We start from the raw sequence: 21,603 nt of genomic DNA on the forward strand, positions 1-21,603 counted from the left end.
ACTCATTTGCTATTTTAATATCTACTTTGTTTTCAAGTTTCAAAATGTTACTGATGAGAAATTAATGTACACTTATGTTGTGTATTTAAGAGTATTTCTTCTGAAGATGAGTGATTTGCTGAAGATCAATACATTGAAAGTAAACTTTATTCAGTGTTCTGTCATCTCTGATCTTTGCCTTTCCTTGAAGCAGATAGACCTTTCCTTTTACTGGGAAACTTTTCATGCCAACCTCATAATGAAGTTTTTACTTCTATCACAAATCTTGTTTGAAGCCATAATTCTTCATCCATTTTTTCTAAGGAGGAGATCATCACAGCAATTTATCACCCAAAATGAATACTAACTATGGAAAAATATTTCCATGGCTCAAGATTATATTACTTTTTTTCCAATAAAATTAATGCTGGTAGAACTATGCAGTGATCAGCATAAAAAGTTCATGGTTCCAAGGAAGTAATCTTTGTACTACAGGGATAGGGACTAAGTGACCTTTAGAGCTCCCTTTGAGTCCTATAATCTGTAGTTCTCTGATTTCCATCTGGAGTAGAAAACAGCTTAAAGAAGGTTGACTGGTCAACCTCCCAACAAAAGTCCAGTTTTTGTAACTGTTGAAGGACATATATAAAAATATGAGTCAAATGATTACTGTATACAAATGTTAAGATTTTTAATACTTTCTCAAATTTTCCTTAGCTCTTTGGCTAAGAAGTTCACATGGAAATTCAAGATATAAAATTTATATCTATAGTGACACTGAAGGAGGTGTCAGGATTTTGTCACCTTATCAACTGCTTTTTCAGCTTAAAGATCATGGATAATTGATCCAAATGAAAGAGATTCAAGTTAAATCAATGTATCATATTTTAAAGTGCAAACATCATAGGGTATAATTAATTTTTAGTGTTTTTCCTTAACAAAGCTTTCTTTTCAGTTTTTCACTACAGGCTTCCTGCAGGTATCAACTGGGATCTGAGATGACAATTTCTAGTTTTATACTTTTTCATGATGTTGAAATACTGTTGCTGAGAGATCATATGAGACAAAAGAATATGCAAAATTAGTGGCAGTACTACTGATAAGGTCAGATATTAAATAAAAAGTTCAGAAATCCCTGTGGTATCATTCAAATTAATTGAGAAATGACTGAAAAGCATAGTTCTAGTGCAGTTACCCAGTAGTGAAAGGAGGAAGAATTGATAAGTGTGCTGAGGGATTTGAACCAGAAAATATCTTTACAGCAAACCTATCAAAAGCAAATTCTCATGACACAAGGTTAAAGTTCTTTATGACCAATAGTCTGGTTTCAATTGACTTGAAGAAAACCAGTGGTGCACAGTAGGCTCAGGAAATTCAGTTCAACAATATATTCACATTAGTCCAGTGAATATCTTGTTGTAACACCCCAGACAGTCTTAGGAGTGCTGGTTCCACAGTACCAAAACTTCTGTGTAGGTTAAACAGCATTTTCTACACTTGCCAGCACTACGGGAACAAAAGGGAGTGAAATGCGTAACTTGTTAATGCCACCACAGTACTGTGTGTTTACATTTAAAATCAATATTTTCTTTTACATCATACTGTAGGTGACATATTCTTGGCAGTTAAACCTGTCAATACGGTAGATGGCCTTGTAAATGAATAATGTGAACAAGATTTTTTTTTCAAGCTTTTGGTTTTCTAAAAATGCTGGTATAACTTTTATGAATGTGTAGAAAGCAATTACTTCTCAGGAAGGCTGCCCACTTTTAGCCCAGTTTCCTGTATTACAGGGAAATGACATGGAGGTCAAAGCAAAACAAAGCAAAACAGCTTACTTCTATGACCTTTTAATTTCAAAACCAAAAAACCGCACCTCCCTTCAAACAGACAAACTTCCCCCCTCCCCCATCCCCCCAAAAGCATCAGTATCCTAGAAAGGTTTGGGTATAAACATTATTGCATATAGCAATACTTATGTACATAGCATATATATATGGCCAAGAGCTCAAAACGTTCTTAGTGAGATTTTATTCTGCTGCAACATCATGAATGACAGAAAAATGCAAGGGTTGCTGCAGTGCTGATAGTTTACTCTTAGGTAATCCATGTTTCTACACAGCTTTTAGTAACTTCTATAACATGTCAAAAGCTCTTTTTCTCGGATCTAAAAAACTGATGTCATCCAGAAAAGATGAGAGATATGACATCATAAAAAGTATGAATATAATATTAAACCTGAGAGAAAATTATTGACAGAGTATGTGGAAGAGATTATTTTACAACAATATTACCTCCTGTCTCAATTAACAGTATGTAAGTCTTAAGAGACTATAGGTTACAATTAGGTGAAGCAAGGCCATTTCTGTTTTGCTTAGGGTTTCAAATGTAAAGACATATACCTGAAAAAAAATATTATGAAGTCTGTTTTCCTCTTACATTTTTCAAATATGGTTTCTCTTGGTTTCTCTGGTGTAGTGGTATGATTGAGATCCTCCTGCAGTCTTTTTTTTTTTTTGATATAAGGAAGTTCCTATTTAACTTGAACCTTTTATTTTCTAATATTTAAAGATTTTATGCTTCTTGTCTTTACCTTCCTGTCTGTTTTCATGAAACTTTTAAGAAATTAGTATTTTGAAGATTCTATTCAATTGCATTTGGTTTAGAATAACAGTTTAGCATCCATTTTATTTCTTAAGGAAATAAAAGCTTAGAAAATTCTAAAAGTAATGAAAAAAATATTGATGTTTTTCATTGTACCTGTCAGTTTTAGGGTGCTTTGAACAAGTCTTAATTTTAGTCTAAATGATTTATTTTACATCATACTGTAGATTACATTTTCTTCAGAAACCTATATATTCCAAAAGGTTTAAGAAAGTATAAATATATGCAAGATGATAAATTGATGTTAGGCTTTTCCCCTATATTGTTTGTAAATAACAATTATTTGTTTAAATGTGAATAAGATGTCAGAGGACGTATTCTATTCTGCATTTCATAACTTACCTTTCAGAAACTGATGAAATACAAATAATTGATTTTATGTGTTTGAATACACAAATGATATTGTATATCTAATGAGCATGCTTCCTCTTGCAAATAGGGATAAATTGTATAACAACAAGTTTGTATGTGTAACCAGTTCTTTTTTGATAGTAGTTTTATAGAAAAATAAATATCTTAAACAATGAATCAGTCCCTCCTCCCTATTGGCCTTCAGAAATGTGCTGGAATAATTGTATGATAATGATTATCTTGAAAGGCTATTCATCATTTAATTAATTTCAGTTCAATAGCCAGTGACCTTGCTTATCACCCCCCTTTACTCCATCTGAGATTGGAAGGGAATACCTGAGAACAAGTCTATGAATTAGGCTTAAGTCTCTTTGAAAAAACAACATGACGTTAGTGGACTCAAAGGGGTGATGGGAAGATCAATTTTTGCTGAGGTTGTCCAATCAGTCATATAAAACCGTATTAACATTGCTCCAGTGTTCTCCTTGTCATTACAGTCATTCTGGTGACCCAATCAACTGACTATGAATGTGGGAAAAGACCTGACCCAGGTGCAAGAGGAGATCAGGAATAACACATTACTTTGTCTGGAAAAAGAATAAGAGATAGCAGTGGCTGTTTATTCTGATGCAGAGACATGTAGTCCATATTGATTAAGTCAAGGAAGCCAAGACTATGTGACCTTTAGAGGCTGAACAGAAGATATCTTCCACCATGAAAATGACAGCAGGTACATTGTAAACACATTCTTTAATGTTGTATATTAAAGTCCTGAAAAAAATATTTACTTAGTACTAGTTAAATATGAATGTGAATTTGGATTATGTATAAACATAGAGTAATCAATCTTTTATTATCTAATATTTGGCATTTTTTAAATAAGTAAATAAAAATATTCTGTCTTCTCAGTTTCTTACTGAAATATGAAATCACACAACACTCCCATGTAAAAGAACTTACCTGACTATGACAGGCATTTCTTATCAAAAGATAGAAATACTGAACCAAAAGTCAGCTTGTTAGCTTGTTTTAAAATCAAATGTCTATTTCTCATTTAATGGGATCTCACATCAGCTTATGCTGTATATATTTTTGAAAGAAAACCAAAGAGGTTTGGAAGAGAGCACAAACCAAATGGCTCCATGCGCTTTTAAAATAAAGGGTAAAGTTTAATATATTGCAGTAAGTAATCAACAAAGCTAAGAAGTAGGTTTTTTGTTGGTGTCTACCTGATTTCAACTGGGATGGTATCTTATGAGCTATAAAACTTTTCTAAGCAGTATCTATGGTGACAAGGAGAGGAAAACAGAGAATGAAATAATATTATTCAGATACAAGCAAGATAAAATATGCTTTTTAAAAAGCTTAAGGCATTACTAAGATTCCCAGTCGTCAGCAAATTGTAACTGTTTTGACTAGTGTGGGAAATAAAAAAAGAAAGCTGCAATTATATGCAAGTATAGACTCACTGCTGTGCTAAGTTTCAGCTTTCTTCTTTGACAATACTATAGGTTACTAATTGCAGTTTGATTGCCAAAATAAACTTTAAAGGGAATTGAAAAAACAGGATTTTTGTTGAGGTGAAAGTGATTCATATGAAATTTCTCAGCAACAGTCAGTCTGTCAACTGTTATGGTAAATGCTTTGTAAATTTCATAAATTCCCACTGTGTAGTATGAAGTTCAAAATTAAAGTGGTGTTTAGCTGAGAAACCATTTAAATGAAAAGTACTGCAAGATGTGGGAAAGTTGATTCTTGTTTCCCTGGAGATGATTAAACACCGAATAATAAGGAATAACTAAGTAAAATGTAGGAAAATTAAAGGTTTGCTCATTTTATTTTTGAATGCATGGTAGTCTTAGTTACTACTTTAAAAAAATGGCTATTTTAAAAGCTGCCAAGTTGAAAAGTACTAACATAAAGCATTTCAATATCTAGCTGTATATATCTGTGGCATCTATACAATATAAAGGTATATGCCTTCAAAATTACTCAAATACATAAAAGGATAGAGGCTGGTTAGGCATATGAACATGATATCTAGAAATTTAAATATGGCACAATTTAAAGTATGTGTCATTGGAGATATTTCCTTATTTAATGATCACACTTTGGAGAATATGCACTTGAGAGCAGTAAGGACAGATTTCTCCCCTTTGTAAAATTAGGGTTAATTTGCCTCCTCAACTCCCTCAAAGTCATAGATTCCAAAGCAATCAAACCATCATCAGGCTTTATTACAATGATAGCAACAGTGAGTGATGGGCTTAACATTGATAATGGAATGTATATCTTAAGACGTGTAAGAAGCACATATTTTCAAGGATAACAGACTCTATGTTTCAGTTCTGCTGAACAAAACAGTCAATAAGGAATTACAGAACATGTTTTGTTCCATTGCCATATTTTTCAGAGGTGCATATTTGAGATTAGTGCTGGCTGTGATTTACTTATCCTGATTTCTGGAAAAATGGGATAGATATAACCTGTAGAACTTTCTTTTTCTTTAAAGGTCATTAAAAGCAGGATTTCTTTTGTATGTTGCTGCATACTTAGTGAATGCCTTAAAACTTCTCTTTATAACCCTTCTGAAAATAGAATCAGTTATACAGCTGACTATTACAAATCCAGTTGCTGGTTTCTCTCTCCAGATACTGGTTATTTGAAAACCATGTTAGTTAGTGCAGAATAACTCACAGCTTCTGCCTCGGATGTAATAAGCATTCAGCAAGAACTGATTAATATGAAGCAGTAATGTGCAAATGAACCCAAAGGATCCAAAAAGGAGCAGAGAGCAGGAGGGGAACCATCATGTCATCCTGAGTTATCAGGGGCACCACATTATCCCTCAGCGTGGCATATCTGCAGAATTTGAACAGTCAATAAAACCGCACAGGATCACGTGTTAATCGAGTGTGCCAATGTAATAAAAAACTGTAAGATCAGTAATAGGCAATATTATTGAAATTATCCTCAAAGATGAACTAGGAGAATCTTCATATTTACTTTATAAACTCTGGCCACATTGTTTCTGATATGGGACAAGCAAAGCATAGTAAGCCTGTCAGTTTCTGGTAGTAGCACAGAGAAAAAATTGCTGTGCGTTTGGGACCTTCAGAAGGAGGTGCTATGGAGAAAAGCACACTTTTTTTTTCTTTTATTATTATAATATTGTTGAAGCGGTGAAAGATTAGGTATGATGTGTTCCTTTCCCAGATAACTCTGGTATCACTTCAGAGGGAGTTTCTAATTTATGTGATTGATCTGGTGAAATTATTCATAATTCCTGAAAAGAAAGATAACAGCCAGAGTGTTACTTCCTATGAATTAGTGTATTTTAGGTTCTGCATAATTAAGAACTTCAGATACTCAGCATAGCATGGTGAAGGTGTACATTGCAGAATATTGTACAATACGATATTTTTGCATGTGTCATATGTGACTACTATATGCCAACTAATGAGATCTACTACAGCACACAAAACTCAACTTTAGTTTAAATACTAGTTTTAAATAACAAATACTTAAACATCACTAAGTTGTTCATGAACAACTTAGATGTTTCTGTAAATTTTGCATATTCAACTGAGTTAATAAAGTTGTTGACATTTTGAAGAAATGTGAACGACCTGAATAGTAATCTCCCTGAAGAATAAAAATAAAGTGTGTATGTATTCAACTTGAATGCTCTCAAATGAAAGAAGAATATTTTCTATAACTTAATTGCTACATTTTGTGGACAAAACTCTATTTACCTTATTTAGGAGCTAAGCATGTTTTAACTTAGACACTATCTATTGTGATGTCCATTATGAATATGGGACCTGATGCAAATCTGATGGTGTTGGCTAACAATCACACTCTGGAGCTGGAAAAAGAACAGGGAGAAAAAATGTCTTGCTTGAAGTTATTTTTGACCTCAGCTGTTTCTGTCTCCTCAAGGGTTTAATATATCATGTTTGCAAGAGCTGTTTTCTGAAATCTACCCCTTCTCTTCACATATATATATACACACACACACACTTTAGTAGATCTTATTTATTAATCATATAAGTTCTTTTTTTATTTATTTAGGTTACAGCTTGTTCTATATATGGATATTCTGGCACTAATTATAGAACAGATTGTGTTGGGATTTCTACAGGACTGCACTATGGCAATACAGATTAAGCAATTAACCTTGATGTCACTGTAATTATTAAGATACTTTAGCAAAATGAACTAATTTCCCCACAGGATGTTCTGCTGAAATCAACTTCCACTCTTTTTAAGATGCCAAAATAGAAAATGTTAATGGAAAACTAAGTTTGCAATTTTAATAATCTATTGGGTATACACACCTTTTCAGCAGTCATCTTTAAGTGTTTCACACAATAGTTCACTCCAAACACAATATATATATTTTTTTCATATAGATTAATAAAAATATCTGTATTGCATATAATTAAAACAATACGCAATAATATTCTGTGGAGATCAGCAAAAAAATAAAAAAAAAAGAAAGGAATAGATTTACTGTGGCTCTCTTAGTGTGACTTTACGATGCAACTTCTGACATTAAACAGATTTTATTCTAAAATACATAGCCAAGAGGAACTAGCTCATAGTTACATTTTGTACAATATCAGCCCTTAATATTCAGGTAATAAAACCACTTACATCCAATATCAGAATACTATGTACTAAATTCTACTATATTAGAAATACAGTAGCATGAAATATTTTTTGATTGTTATTAAAATACATATTTCAATTTTTAATCTTTTTTTAGAATCCTATAGTTACTTTATTTCCTCCATTAATTAAAAATAAATTAAATTATTAAAAATAGTAGTCAATTTTTTTAACTAGCTCAAATATGAAATCAATATTAATCTAAAAAAGAATCTTTAAAATCTTTATAGGAAAAAGACTATCCTATAGAAATTTTTTTGTAAAGGACTGTCATTTTCTTCAGTCAACCATTGTATTTCAATCATTACATGTAATGATACAAAGATGAACTGCAAAAGCACGATTATACACAATCAAAGCATAAAAAAATAGGTCAGAAGCAATGATTACTTCAATTATACTATTTAAAGAATTTTTTTTGTCAACTTTTCTGTGTTTTCCAATACTTTTATGAAGATAAATGTGAAAGTATTTCAATTACTATTTAAAATTATTATCTGAATTATTATTCAGAGTAGTTGGTAAACTAATGAAATACACATGTGGAGTAATTACTATCATACATTTAATTGTATCTATATTACAATAAAGAGTAGAAATGTAATTTATTCACATTAGTGTTAATAAAAGATTTCATTTACTTTTCTACACAGAAATTTTTTTGACATATAACTATAAAACCACAGAAGAAAAATGGTGAACATGAAGAAAGAAAAAACTTTTTTTTTAGATTAGGAAAAAACCATGTAGTTTGCCCTTTTTGTAATTTTTCTAGTGCAGCAAGTTGTATAGCACTGAAGGGTGTAGAAGCACCTACTTCATTCATTTATAAATGGAACTGACACTATTATCAGGTGCATTGGTAACTCTCCAAAAAAATTTTTTATTTTTTTTTTCAAAAGAAGGATCAGTTCTTGAAATTCTGCATTCTCTGTCTCATAGCAGAATCACTCATTTCTTTTTCTTCAAAGCTTGAAGAAATTGAGGGGAAAAAACCACATTGTTAGAAAATATGTTTGCTTTGTCAGGCTGGAATTTTCTGGGTATATTTACTTAGAGCAACTCTGAACTTATTTATTATTGTTATGTTTTAATTAGTTTGGTTTTAGTGAAAAAATAAAAATTGTAGGATTTCTGGGTTTTGGTTTTGTTTTGAGAGCACTGGAACATTTACAGACATTAAGGAGATGGAGATGCAGCTGCGCTGGAGCTATTTATGCAGGGGTATGCAATAAAATGAGAAGGAAAAATGAAGAAAATCTTACCTAACCCAGTCAGGATCCTGAAGGATTTATGGTGCTTTAAAAAGAAAGAGAAATTGAATATGCAGATCTCTTTCTACAACAATCACAGTTTTCATTGAAAACAACAGGACTGCTCTAACTACCATGTCCCAAGCAGTGCATTTACCTGATTCCTCTCTGCACAATGCAGCCTTGTATTTCTCTTGCTCTGTCCTGCAAGAGTCATTGCTAAAAGCAGCAATTTCAGTAATATATTCCCAACAGATGCTGGCAGAACAGAGGAATTGACTGTTGATTGTTTGTGGCAACTCATGGTTATAATTTGCTTTTTTTCACCTGAGCATTATTTGTCTCTTTTCCTCTGCTTTGCAGATGTTTGTATTTAAGGAAAACCTTGTCCATCTTTAATATAAGTTTCACTGTATTTGAATGTGCTTCTAGTATACCAAAGAAAATATTCTAGAAAGCATTTAGTAGTGAGAATTGCTTGCTAGTTAATCCGTTAGTGAGATGGAAGTTATTCAGTTGGAATATTTTAGTAAATGCTTTGAGGGTGTTTGGATTCAACTGTGAGGTGACAGATACCTTCCAGAAAAGTACCACAAATGCACAAGTTACACAGAGAAATATGAAAATTACAAAAGAGTGAAATGCTTCAATGGAATCCCTGTAAGGGTTAAATGAAGAGAAAATAAAGAAAAAAACCAAGAGAATTATTGACATCATCAGAAGACAGAACTGTTCTGAGGTGAGTTATACTGTATTGAATAACCATAGTTATTTAACATCTAATTTATTGAGTGCTGTCTTTCCTTTTCTCAGGTTTTTAATAAATCCAAAGAGAGACATTTACAAACAAAGATGGTTTGTGGGGTTTTTTTCTGTTTGATTGTCGTAAAGGACAATAGTATTAGTCGTATTATGACATTTATCTGTTAAATATATTTCTAAAACCATGCATTTCCATTTCTGTAACGTGTGCCAATGTGGTGGCATAGTAAACACTTATAGGATAATGGCAGAAATAATTCAGGGAGAACATAAGAACTTCCTGCTTTCTCATCTCAGGGCCCAAAACACAAGAACTCCCTTTTCCTGTGATCTCTTTCTCTTTCCCTCCCTCCCTCCCTTCCTTTCTGCCTTCCTTCCTGCCTCTTTCCTTTACGTGTTGAAGATTCTTTTTCTCATTCTTATTATATTTCTCATTCATTATTATATAGTTTTTTTAAAAAAATATTCAACTGCATATTTCACAAATGGCTGCCCAATAGTCGATGGATGATTTGTTTCACTGGTTCCTTTTGCTCAGGACTGAAAATGCTATCACCTTGTTTTCTTTATCATGCCATTTGAATTTCTACTGAGATTCAGTAAAGTCATGATGGGCCTTACAAATAAACATATTCGACACCATTTTTTCCTCTCTAAAAGTTTCCATAACCAATAAATTACTGTCATTCCTGTCATGCAATATTCTTTTATTTTCATATGGGCAGTATAGTCAATGAATTACAATGAGGGAAAAGAAGCTCTCAAATTCTCTGAATCAGAAATGTTATAGAATCACGATTTCTGGAAACACATAGATATAACAGAAAATGAGACACATATAAACGTAAAGGAGGGGAACACCTTCTTATTGTCTGTATCAGAAAAATAACAGGTCCTATTAATTTTTTCAAACTATCTTTACCTAATTCAGACTTAATAGTAATTGAAACAAAATCAGACTAAACTATAAAACAGAATCAAAGTATAAACAAAACTTCTCTTAGAAAACAGTCTTAGAAAAAGTTACAAGTTTCATAGATTCCTTCTCGAGTTTTGAAACATTCATATCCACCTTTCTAGGAAAACCAAGATCTATAAGTCAGACAACTTTTGTATAGTTTTTTTTTTCCAAAGAAAAATACTTTTTGTCTACTCTTCACACACAGAAGAAAAACAAGATCTGTACACACCTCCATCATTGATACTATTAACACCTGTTATTGAAATAAAAGAACTAGTTTCCTGATGTACAGTTTCCCAAGAAAACCACAAGAAAACAGTAATCACCTTCCCAGGTATTGGTCCAGTTACTATTACTTTTGGCCACAAAATTCTATTGGCATCTTACATTCTTGCTAAGCCGAAGACTTTAAATTTAGAGAGTCTTAATTATCCAGTTCAGAAAAGCAAGCTTGTGAAATATACTAACAGATTGTTGCTGAATCAGTGTCCTGAAGCCTCACAAAGCTAAAAGCACCAAGTGCACCAAGGATGAGCTTACACTGCAGTAGGTTAGACTCTACCGTGAATGCAGTTCTGGTCAATGCAGCACTCCCTGTGACCTCAAGGAACATGTAAGACATTTAGAAATCACAATTCAATTTATTTTAAAAATACTTTTCTGAGAGAGTGGGAAGAAAGGACAAGAAAAGCAAACTTTGAACAACTCTTTGTTGTATACTATATTGTAATATAGATTTTAATGTTTGTTTTTTTTTTTTTTTCCCAAAGTGAAACATGGTTAGCTTTCATCATTGGGATTCATCATAATTAAGTCATTTATATGTTAGAAGTGTGATATAAACTGGTTTCCTTAGCTCCACGTCCCCGCTTTTACAGAACAATTGATCCCATCTTCTTTAGTCTTGGCATGGCTTCTTTTACAACTTTTTTGTCTTTTTCCACTAATTATATATTAGATTAAATTACATTTCATTAGATAAACTCACTTCACTTCATTTTGTCTATCAACTATTAATTAAAATATTTATTTCAAAAATATTTTTGTCATGTGTTGTGTCTTTGTATATAAGGTAGCCAAATTGCTACTTAATTTTACATGTCAATCTTCTTCCTACCATCCTTGCATTCTGCCTTCCTCCTATCTGATAATCCAAAAGACCTTATGTGAATATAATAAAATTTGAAATTGTTTTCACATGCATGAAAGTGGAGCAAAGAATTGGTAAAATGATGCACTTCAGTAGCAGGGTTACTGCATGAAGTCATTTTAAGGCATACTTGTTGCAGGACGCCAATGTCAAATCTAATGATATAAAGTTATCCCAGACATACACATTTTCTTTTTATCAAAGATAAGGACAAGTATAATTCTATGATTCTATAAGTAAATCAATTAAAATTTAATCAGGTTTTCTACAAATCAGTTCTACTTCAGTGAAGTCTTCTGAAATTTGACCAGATGTCTTTGGATGTTGCTTAGTTAGTGAAGACATAAGCTTTTTGTTTCTAGAAACTTTTATTCTTTTGCTGCCATTTCTCTTATACTTATTCTAAGCTGTACAATAGATAAATGTTGTAGAAGAAAAGTTTTAGCTTTTTAAATGTTCAGAGACAAGACAGTCAGACTTACTGATGGGATAAAATGACTGTGTTGTAGTTTTAATAAATTAGTAGTAAATTAGTTTTAGTAGACTGGTTACACTTTATGTTATGATTTTTCCCCTTTGTTTCTGTAAGTTTAGATAGTTTTAAACATTTGATATGATAAAAATTTAGAATCCAGGAAAGATGGAAATATTTAGCCACTATGTTTAGAAAACAATATGTATAATAAAAATTTAGACACTTTAAATGGATTGGTTCCATATTTCCTCTACACGATGATAACATAAACAATAGAAGATAACTATAAGTTGAAACATGTTCTGTTAGATCCCTAAGCACAACTTTCCTTGGTTTCACAGAAAGGAAGGCAAGATTTGCTTTGGTTGCAAGCACCATCACACCATTAAATGACATTATTTTTCAAAGTATTTGATTATATGGATGCAAATGATGCTGGATGGCCACACTCAAAGAGCTTGATGTCCAAGTGGAGACCAGTGATGAGTGGTGCTCCTCAGGAGTCATCAGTACTGGGACCAGTGCTGTTCAGCATCTTTGTCAGCGACATGGATGTTGGGATTGAATCACAGAATCACACAGAATCACAGAATGGTTCAGGTTGGAAGGGACCTTAAAGATCAACTAGTTCCAATGCCCCTGCAATGGGCAGGGACACCTCCCACTAGACCAGGTTGCTCATAACCTCATCCAGCCTGGCCTTGCACACCAGTTTCCATGTGGACAATGAGCCATTGACTGCAACCCTTTGAGCGCAGCCACCTAGCCAGTTCCTTATCCACTGAGTGGTCGATCCATCAAATCCATGGTTTTCCAATTTAGAGACCAGGATGACTGCACCCTCAGCAAGTTTTTGTAATTGTGTGCAATCTCAGCAAGTTGTCCACTCAGCAAGATTTAGAGTAGTAGATTTAGAATAATAGATTTGAATTCTATTGGCACTTGTACTTAGGTAAATGGTTGCAGTGCTATGAATGTGTTGATTCTTTTTTTGCAGGACAGATGAGGTTGTCAGGGACCGCAAAGATCATCTAGTCCTGCCTCCTACTCAATGCAGGACCATGGTCAGTTGGGTTTTGAATATCTCCTAGGATGGAGGCATTGCAGCCCCTCTGGGCAATCTGTTTCAGTCTTTGACCACTATCACAGTAAAAGTTGTTTTCTTATGGTTGAGTGGAATTTTCTTGAATTTATGCCCATTAACACAGTCACTGGGTGTGACTGAGAAGAGTCTGGCTCCATCTTCTTTACTCCCTCCTATCATAAATTTGTAGACATTTCGCTGTTTCTCTCTTTCAGTCAGCCTTGCATGGGTTTTGGAGGGGTTTGGAGTGGATTGGGGTTTTTTTATTTGTTTAATTGATTGGTTGGTTGGGTTGGGTTGTTTGATTGTTTTATTTGGGTTTTTTTCCCACTCATGTAGATTGCTCATGTTTTAGAATGAAAGTTTCTTAAGGTCAGAGAATAAAATCTGAGACCACACTATAATTATTCAATTAGATAGAAAAAAAACATTTGAAGACACATTTCAGATTCATTAATCATTATGTATTCATTTTAGTTCATTGCATTAGAGCTTTAAAAGCTTAAAAACCTTCAGTCTGTATTCCTGATGGATTTGGGAACGTATTTAAAAAAGACTGGCATTCTTAGTGTTCTGGTAATTTAAAAAATTACCTTGACTGAATAGGGAACACATTTCTTTAAAAGCATGGTGAAAAGTGAAAACTATAATTTAGACCTTTTCAAACCAATCTCTAGATCTGTTGAGTAATGGACAATATCTTTTGGGGTAATTTTTGGGAATACGTACAACAGCACCTGCATAAATGGAGGCAACTTTAAACTATATTTCTAAGAAGTTTCCATAAGCTTCAAGCAGTGATAAAATTGGACCTACACATATATTTTGTTCTATCATTATTCTAAGTCCACTAAGTCTGTAATAATCTTCTAAATTTTTCACAGAATAACAACAAAATGCTTCCTTTTTTTTTTTTTCAGGACTATTATTCACAAGTCTGTTTATCCTGAATTGTTTTGTTAATCAGATATACAACAAAGTTTTCCAAGCAGTAGTAGTGGTACAAAGGTGCGTTTCACAGGGAGGAACATACAGCTGGGGTGTATGAAGTGGGGAATACCTAGTCAAAGCTATTGTCACAGGAAAAGGAGTGTGTGTAGCCTGAGATATACATCTTTTGGGGACCAACTGTAGCATAACCATTTGGTCTCAAATTGGTGTTGCTCCATTCTGGAAAAAAGGGGGTTGTGAATACTGTTAAATAGAAATAGACCTGGGTTTTGTGGTTTTGTTTGTTTGTTTGCTTGTTGTTTTAATTTATTTTATTGCTTTTGAGTTAAGTGAAAAATACTGTGAATATTTGCTGTCTATTATATAAAAATAGAAGGACTTTTGAAGGTTTTTTCCTCAAAATTTCTTTGTTTATAGTTAATGAAAACGACAGGTTGCCATAGTCATTAAAAAAAGTAACTGAGAGAGGTTTGATGGCCTGAGTTATACAGAAGGTCAGATTAGGTGACCTAATTACTTCTGTTAGTGCAACCTGAAATTCATTATTGCATCTGAGAAGCCAAAAGCATAGAAGTGAAGACAGACAAATGAGACAAATGCAAGAGTTCAAAATTTTGACTAAAAGTCTCTCCAGTAGCAGAAACAGCATCCTAAATCCTGTAATCTTCCCCATATTAGGTATGTACTTACATATAGTTTCTTATTGTCCAGGTTCCAGCAGAGAGGAATAGGTGTCTCCTAAACAGATTAATCACATTGAAATCACATTAATCACCTTGAAAAGGAGGTGTTTTGATTTGGTGAGAAGATTCACAGAAGGAAGTGACAATTAGCTTTGCTTCAGGCTTTGTTCTTAGTTGGCTGAAGCTAAATGAAAAAAAAAAAAATAAACACACCACCACAAAACAACTGATTTGGGCTTCTCTATTATTTTTTCAAATTTGTTTCTAATGGTTTTTTTTGTTTTTTTCTTAGAAGGATATTAGACTGTTAGGTCAAGCATGGGGGACATTTAGAGCTTCATCTTAAAGGAGGCACAATCTATTTTTGGAAGTCTGGTCCTTAGGCTTCTGTGCCACACAGTCTCAAATCACTGCAGAAATAATAAAGGGAGAGAAAGAAGGTGCATATAGCTAAGCAATTTGGTGCTGACAAAGGAGAAACCAATCTAATTTTTAGTGAGAAGACCATGCTGTTTACAAAATTATAAAGATTCATTTAAAGAGAAAGGAAAAATGCAATTATAGAAAATAAATGACCAAATTATGAGTTCAGAATACATTATTATGTTTCTCACAGAGCATAATTATAGTTGTGTCATTTGCTCAGTTATATTCAAGGTTGTAGCAGCACTTATATTATAAACCCTATATGTCAAGGGTTTATAACTTGGCAGCAAGAAATTTACTTAGCAGTGAAAATTAACACACTAAGTGTCAACCCCAGAACATGTTATTTTACAGTCTTTCTGATTTCTTAATGCATAGGACTATAAGACTAAAACAGACAAAGACACTAATTGTGACAGAGGTATGTTATTTTGGCACTACAGCTAAAAATAAGAGTGGATCCCTTACCCCTTTCTTCCTAAAATTAGCAAAAGTATTCAGTAGCAGGAATGTTAAACTGCTACTGTCTGGCAGTATGCAAAGTTTCTGTTTATTCATTACTGGAAAATAACAAAAGTAAATACCCTTCATGTTTTTATCAATTTTGACAACAAGGAATACTTCCCCCCCCCATTTTTTTTGTTTGTTTGTTTTGTTTTGGGTTTTTTTTTAAAAACATTTGTTTTTTGATACTACGAGCAATTTTCATTTCAAGTTTTCCTTCACATCTACTCTCCTTTTTTTCACTTCTTCCTCAAAAATTTACACTGGTTTTAGTTTCAGTCCAGATGTTTTCTTCAGTTTGCTGTTTAATTTTTTTCCTTTGATTTCATCACTTCCTAAACGCATAGAAATACAAGTGATTTGTATATGTATGTGTATATATACATATACATATATATGTATATAAGTAACAAAGTGTTAGTCTTCAGTTAACAGGTTTGATTTAGGCTCTGTATAAAGAAACACTGTAAAATTTGCACAAAAGTAGAGTCAAAATAACGATTTGCTTTCAGATTTTCTGAAAGTTGAAGGCCACAACTCAAAGAATTGCTAAGGAAGTTACCCCTGGTTTTGAACAGTTTCATTCTACAAAGAAATTAATTTGATGCAGACTAATAGTAATCTACATCTTTAGTTAATGGCACTTCTTGAGCAAGGGTCATTTAGGTTTCCAAGTATACCATTTATTTCTGTAGGGGACTGAAAATATATTCAAAGTAATAAGAATACTTAAATGGTTATGTAACTGAAAGAACTTCATTGTTTTATAAAACTGATGTTTCTCTTTGTCATTCTGGTTTTTTTGATTTTTCTTGTAATTTCTGTATTTATTTTTCCTCTGAGACAGGGTGTCCATTGAGGCTTTAATTTTTAAGGACTAATTTTTAATTATTTATTTTTTTTACTGTTTGGCTAGTGACTATGAGAAATAATTAATTCCTATACTTTTTAATCTGATAGCTTCTGACTCTTCATAATAGAAATTTGTTTGCCTTTATTTTTAATTATGTGAAATAACGTATTTTCTCTCCTTCATACATAGATTGCAATTGTGAAAACTCCACAGAGGCACCTACCTGCATACAAGTTTGCAGCATTTGAGTTTTATTGATACTAAAAATTTGCTGTGCAGCACAAGTAGACATGCACACATACTTTTCTGTTGACTGTTCTTATTTTACTTGTAGCATAAAGGTAGAATATGAACTCACTATAAATTAGAAAGCAAACCAGACATTTAATCCCTGACAAAAAGGTCTAAAAAATCTATGACGTTTTACCAGGATTTCTTTCCTAGGAGCCTCCATCTGTCCCTGTTTTATTTTTAGGCCACATTTCAGCTGTTGGTTTTGTATTCAAATGTTTTCTCTGTCCTACTTCTACAACTTGCAAATACAGTCACATATCTTAGAATGCCAGGTGTCTCACATAATGTCAACACTCATAGGAACAACAGAAAAATCACAGAACTACTTATTTATTTGTTGTCTTACAAATAGTTATTAACAATGCTGAAAAGTAAAGAAAAGATAAATAGAAAATCATGAATTGTGAAGACTAGGAAGGCTATTTTTGAATTGTTTTTTGCATAAAAAGTGAAATTTGGAATTTAGCTTTTATGTGTTATGTGTGTATGAGCTTTGAGACTGTGCCCTTCACTTTTGCCACTGACATTTTCTCAAAAAATCAAAACCTACACTATGTAATTAGTTTTCTGCATAAGTCTGCATTGAACCTAGTAAGGCTGCATGTCAGGGAAGAGGTTGTTGACTGTGAGACAGGTTTCTGAACTACTCCCAGGAGTACATTTTGCAAAGGAAGTAGCCAAGAAAGTTTTAACCTACATTTCTTGCTGATGGGATGGAGCTGTATGGTTTTGCAGCCTTCTTAGAACTGGTCATCATTTTGTCCTGGTAGCTCTTATAAGTCTAGAGATCATTTTAAAGTTACGGTCTTGGGTTTTTTGGTTAAAGAACGGAGGGGGAAACTCGAATGATCTATATAAATAAAAAAGGAAAGATCTGTCTAAATTTGTTGTCTTTGATGTGTGGTGATTACTGGACTTAGTATGATAAAGTTTTTATAAAGTAACTTACTCTTTTCACTTGTCTACACAACAGAATGAGTGATGGGACCATCAAGCTACGCTGCAAAGAAATGGTGAGTCCGTAATTCCATTTTCAATGCTGGGCTCAGGGTATCTGAAAAGTACATAGTGACAAGTCATGAGAAAAAAACATCCTGAGGCATCCAAGTGTGTGATGATACTACATTGCCTCGTAGCAGAAGATATGTTTAGAGTTACATATTTCCCCTATCAGATGCTAAAATAATATAGTACATTTACAGCATAAAATACTTATGCGCGTAAAGCTAACGATCTGCTAAATGTGTGCCATGGTTTGGCCTCAGACGGCAACAAAGAACCATGTGCCTCTCTCTCTGGCTTTCCCAATACGGGAAGAATCAGAAGAAAAAGGCAAAACTCTTGGGTTGTGACAAAGGCAATTTAACAGAACAGCAAAGGTAACAAGAAAACAACAATAACACGGATAGAGGAATATACAAACACGATTACAGAACTGCTGCCCACCGACCGGACCCAGGACGCCCCCGCCAGCTCCAAGCGTCGACTTCCTGCCCCCTCCCCCTGGCAGCTCAGGGTGGGCATGGCTCACATGGGATGGAATACCTGTGTCCCTGCTGGAGCCTGGGGAGAATTAACCGTGTCCCCTCCGGAACCAGGACAATGTGATACAATTTGCTAACATGTGCAGAATTGAGTCAATGGAACACTATTTACTGCCAATAAAAAAGTTATTGCATACCAGGTTAGAAGCGTGACAACTAAAATAATTTGAAACCAGCCCATAGAAAATTATTTAAATAGTTATTTTCTTATTTACATGATTTTACTTAAGGTTACACCCATTTAAATGAGATGGATTATGTTTGTCCTAGTTTAGCTGAAAATCAGTTACCGAATTTAGGTATCCAGGTTTGCTTTAAGCAACTCATGTCATTTGAGAAACCTAGGTATTCACATGCAGCTGACAGGTACTACACAACCTGTCTTCTCCTGGACATAGAAAAGAGGAAAGAAAACTCCAGGATACTTAAAAAGGCACTAGATGTCTGTGTTTAAGAAAGTGAACTGATCTCTTAGACTTTTTACAAGGCAGAATTACTCCCATTCCATGTATTCTAGATATATGTCACTGCTGGATGGATTATTCTCTAAACATGTCATCTCCCTTTGTTAAGTATAGGAGTGGGGTTTACCTTCTGAAACATTGGTATCTATTACCCATTGAGACTCACCTGATACCAGATCCCCAGCTACTTTCTCAGAATGGCTTAGGCTTCTGGAGTTGGCTCTGTGTTTTGTCTGGTGAAGTTTTTAATGGCACTAGGTTTAGGCAAAGAGCACTTCCTAAAAGTGACATATCATCATAGAATCATAGAATCATTTAGGTTGGAAAAGACCCTTAAAGATGACCCAGTCCAACCATAAACCTAACGCTGCCAAGCCCACCACTAAACCATGTCCCTAAGCACCAACTTCTACATATCTTTTAAATAGCTCCAGGGAGGGTGACTCAACCACTTCCCTGTGCAGCCTGTTCCAATGCTTGGTAACTCTTTTGGTGAAGAATTTTTTTCTAATATCCAATCTAAACTCCCCTGCCAGCAACTTGAGGGCCATTTCCTCTTGTCCTGTCACTTGGAAGAAGAGACTGACACCTACGTCGCTACAACCTCCTTTCAGGTAGTTGTAGAGAACAATGAGGTCTCCCCTAAGCCTCACTTTCTCCAGACTAAACAACCTCAGTTCCCTCAGTTTCTCCTCATAAGACTTGTTCTCCAGACCCCTCACCAGCTTTATTGCCCTCTTTGGACGTACTCAAGCACCTCAATGTCTTTCTTGTAGTGAGGGGCCCAAAACTGAACACAGTATTCGAGGTGTGGCCTCACCAGTGCTGAGTAGAGAGGATAATCACTTCCCTAATGCTGTTGACCACACTACTTCTGACACAAGCCAGGATGCCTTTGGCCTTCTTGGCCACCTGGGCACACCAGCAGCTCGCATTCAGTTGGCTGTTGACCAACACACCCAGGTCCTTTTCTGCCAGGCAGCTTCCCAGCCACTCTTTCCCACGCCTGTAGCATTGCATGGGGTTGTTGTGGCCCAAGTGCAGGACCCGGCACTTGGCCTTATTAAACCTCATACCATAAGCAACATAAAGCAAGAACTGTCCAAATAACTGTTACAGATCTCAATTAAAGAATATCCTATAAAAACAAAACAAAACCAAAAACAAAACCAAAAACAAAACAACAAAAAAAACCCAACAAAAAACCCAGTACACCCAAACCTCATAAAACAGCCAAAAAAAAGGAAAGGGAAAAAAAAAGTTAAAAAAGACTGCAAGAAACAAAAATATCATTTGTAAAATATAGCAAATATTGCTATGTTATGCAAAAGAATCTCTAAAGTTGTACTGTGCTCTGCAGAACAATGCTGTTGTAACCAGTATTAGAAAAATTTTAGGTATTGCTGTCACACAGTTTGAACAGCAGCTATATGATATGGCTGAGAAAGAATTTTTTTGTGTGGATATAAGCAATCCCAAACACAATGTCTATGCAATAATGTTTATTCTACACATTTTTACTGTTTTAGGAGGTCATCTTCATTCTGTCAAGTTAGTGATGGAAACTGGCCCAACAGTCTCTATACATACGTATATCTATTTACCTAAAATGCTTTAGAGGTTTCTTATGTACTAAACCTAGATTAAATCCAGAGAGCTACTGAAGAATAAAATTCCTGTGGTAAACTCTTTACAAGTAAATATAACGTCTGATTCTTATTAAACATCTGCTGGATTGTATATTGTGTACAGTGATATTCATGTCCTAAACAAAAATTGATTTGCTGCTGCACCCATGCAGATAGCAAATAATTTCAAAACCACCAAACACTATTATACCACACTCTTGAGTTCTGCTTTTAAAACTAACCCTGTCAAAGGAAAAAGTCTGTTTGAGAAAAAGATTTGCTCACAAAAGTCAAACTAGTATCATTTATGTGTTTTAAAAATTATAACACTTAACATTTTAAGCGAGAGATGTATTCCAAAGGTTTAAAATTTAGTTGTGAGACAGTAATGAAGAAATTGAATGTTCCCAGTGAGGTTAAAAGATCTTTCAGGAACTGCTGTGATTGCAGCCATCCGTTTCCACTAATTGAGAAACTATTTGCAATACTTTATTTGTGAAATAAAATTTTTCTTTTTTTCTTATTTTAAGGGTGCTTGACCAAAGAATGCTACTAAGTATGACACAGATCTCAAAACATTTATATGTTGGTATTTTCAACTTTAAATATGACTATATAGGCCTGCATAAGCTCCCAGCATTTTTCAAAGAACAATCTTTGCAATCCTCAATAACATGCCTGGAATACAGTGTTGTCTTGATGATGCTGTATTTGAGAAGACTTCCAAAGTTCATAAAAAAATACTCTCCGTATTACTATGTATCAACACATCAGTCTGAAATTGAACTTGGCCAAATGTCGCTTGAGATCATCTTTTCTTCAATGTATAATTTTTCAAACAGATCTAAGATACGGACCATTCTGTTTTGCTGTAGTTACAAAAAACCTGTCTTCTCTTGTCTT

Source organism: Rissa tridactyla, chromosome 1 (genome assembly GCF_028500815.1).
Source record: "Rissa tridactyla isolate bRisTri1 chromosome 1, bRisTri1.patW.cur.20221130, whole genome shotgun sequence".
NCBI lineage: Eukaryota > Metazoa > Chordata > Aves > Charadriiformes > Laridae > Rissa > Rissa tridactyla.